The sequence below is a fragment of the Oreochromis niloticus genome, linkage group LG1 (assembly GCF_001858045.2).
Source record: "Oreochromis niloticus isolate F11D_XX linkage group LG1, O_niloticus_UMD_NMBU, whole genome shotgun sequence".
Classification (NCBI taxonomy): Eukaryota; Metazoa; Chordata; class Actinopteri; order Cichliformes; family Cichlidae; genus Oreochromis; species Oreochromis niloticus.
The window spans coordinates 9,987,738-9,990,621 of NC_031965.2; the positions used below are offsets into that span (position 1 = coordinate 9,987,738).

At 39.3% G+C, this 2,884-nt stretch overlaps 1 long non-coding RNA gene across 1 annotated transcript; it reads right to left on the bottom strand.

Moving 5' to 3' along the window:
- Positions 1-293: 293 nt before the first annotated feature.
- Positions 294-2,173, bottom strand: LOC112847387 (uncharacterized). Its single transcript, XR_003220906.1, has 2 exons — positions 2,114-2,173; positions 294-620 (listed from the first exon to the last, which is right to left on the bottom strand). It is a non-coding gene; the product is annotated as an uncharacterized LOC112847387 (long non-coding RNA).
- Positions 2,174-2,884: the final 711 nt, after the last annotated feature.

Genomic DNA, 2,884 nt, shown 5'->3' on the forward strand with positions numbered 1-2,884 from the left:
TCTGAAAGAAGAAAACATTTTGGGCTCAATTTCAGCCTCAGGCAAAATTGAGCCCAAAGAAACAACAACAAAGTTTAGTTCCTCTGGATTTTCCACGGAAAATTGTTTTATCACTCATCCAGGTGACTTCTCCAGTGTCACGGATGAGTGATGAATGTATCTCCCACTGGAAACCATTGTGTCCAGTTAAAGTCAATCGACTTTTTTTAAGGAGAGTTGTTAGATGCTGTGGTCTTGAGGACAATGGGTTTTAACTTGCAGCACAACACAAAGCTGCCATACTGGATCAACGATCAAAACACTTAATTGAGCAGAATTAAGGCAAAATGTAATATCCTCATATGATGACACATCACACATGATCCAGCGTTGTTCTAAGAATGCAAACTTTATTATTGGAAGTTTCCACAGCTGCCAGAAAGGGACAGATTTCTGGCTGGTCTTAATGAGTGGTCGTTGCTCTCTCGTTTTCTCTGGAATTGCTGCACAGAGGATGTAACACCCATGATAAGCACTGAGGTTTGTGTCCTTGTCAGAAATCAGCAATACTCAGCTTCCAGGTAAGGAAAAGTGGAACCAGAAGATATTCAAATGCATCTCTCCACAGCTGCTGATGAATTCTACAAAAAACAAAGTTTGTTAAAAACATTTGCAGGTGAATCACCACTGATTTATCACTGACATCCATTTACTCAAAAATTACTGACAAGTGGATAACTAGGATATATAATATATATATATATAGATATAATTTCAAAAATGTCCTGTACAAAATGGAACTGTATATGACAAATGTGGTGTGGTGCTTGTGGAATTTTTAACAAGGACCCTACAAAACTTTACAGTACTCATACTGCCAAACTTTTGACAGGTGTGCAGTAGGGCTGGGTATCGTCACTGATTTCTAGAATCGATTCATTTCCGATTCACAAGGTCCCGAATCGAATCGATCCACGATTCGATTAAATTCGATTTGAATCTGGGAAATTTTGACAGTCAGAAATATTATAATTCAGATTTCATTGACATATTTTTGTATCTATAAAAAGGAAGCTGACACACGCAAGACTTTATCAAAGGTGTGAGCGTCACAGCAGATGCCTTTGTGTCAAAGTAGCTGAAGATAAAACAGAAAAACATGAAGGTGGTTTTCCTGGCCTGGGATTTTATAAAAATATGTATCTGCAGTACATCAAAAACGAAAGAAAACCATTAATCAACATATGAACGTTACCTCTGACGTTACAGCGGTTTTATTAGAGACACGGCTAAGCGTTTTGCATTTTGCATAATTTTAAAAAGTTTAAATTTGTTCAGTATTGAACGGCAGAAATTAGGTTTTCTTTTCGGAAGTATGTAAAACGAAAAAAAGGGAAAAAAACAGCGGCTGACAGCGCTGTAAACAACGGTAGAGTTGCACGTAACACGTACAGAGAGAGAGAGAGAGCTGTGCATGAAGTGTGATTTTATCGTGGATGAAGCAAAACAGTAAAAGTCAGAAGGAATTCATGACGATGTTTACGTGAAGCGTAGTTTGGATCTTCTTTTGCTGCTGGTTCAGTCAATATTGTTTGGAGAGAGATAAAACTAACAGCTTTAGAATCAGCGCAAAAAGGGCGTGAACACAAAGTGCGGACCCGCCGAAACATCAGAATCAGCGTGCTGTCGGCTTTCAGCACCGACCGTGTCCGTGCAGTTGTTGTGCCAGAAAGTGATTGCCGTCCGCGGGAACGCGCGCAGACGCTTAAAGCTGCAGCGCCCGTCGGGTGAGAAAGGCGACATCTCACTGATTCTGATCCGCGGGTCCGCGCTGTGTGTTTACGTCCTTGTGCAGAATCCGTGTACCTGCTCTCATTTACTGTCTTTGCTGTTTGGTGGTTGTTGAAATTTTGTGAGGTTTCACCTGAGATTCTGGCGTTTCGGGCAAAATAAATTTATATTAAAAAATCGATTCAGGATTTTAATTAATTGATTTCACGTTATCCAAGCCAGGCGATTTTAATCGATGAATCGATTATTAAAACCCACCCCTAATGTGCAGTTCCTGCTTTAAATGCATTCAAAATCTAAGTGATAAGAGGCCAGAAATGTTTGAACTCGCTTATGAACCTACATCACTGAGGCCGTCTCTCCTGCATGAAGTCCAGGTGCTGGTTTTCCAGTGTGTGCGTCTGATGGCCCAAAGCTGACTCAGAGCTGTAACACCATCAATGGCTGCAGTATGGAACAGATGTGGGTGTGTCCTCATCTCCCAGAGGAGTCCAAATCGTCATCAAACAGCCCTACAGACACAAAAACATGTGAAAATATAAACAACCAGACTATCAGCAGTGATTTAAGTACTTTAAGACCTCTGTGAAAATCATTTACAGTATATATCACAGAATTTAAGGCCTTTATAATCACAGAGCATACAGAGAAAAGTACTAAACTGAATCAATTTCAGCTTTCATTTTTCATGATGTATATTGTATTAATAATTAAATTTCATTATCTGTATCTTTACCACACATTTGCCACACAGGTGTAGATACTATAGGTTCGGTGAATGCTTACATTGCACTGATTAGAATATACTGGACATTTAAAGCTAAGATTCAGTGCACTGTGTTAGAGGCTGGGATTTGATGAATTCATCATTTAAACAACCTTTGATCATCATTTATGTCCAGTTGAGAATGAATCTGTGCACTCACATATTAAATGAACTGAAATCAGTAGTGTGATCTCCAGTCTTTATATGTTGAATGAGAGAACTGACAGCTGTTATTTTAATCAGCCTGTCTCAGTTGTTTTAACTCTAAGTACCATAGAGTAATGTGGTAACATCTGGACTGACGAGTTTACTGTCAGCATTGTAATCGCTAGTTTAAAGGCTGTAGGT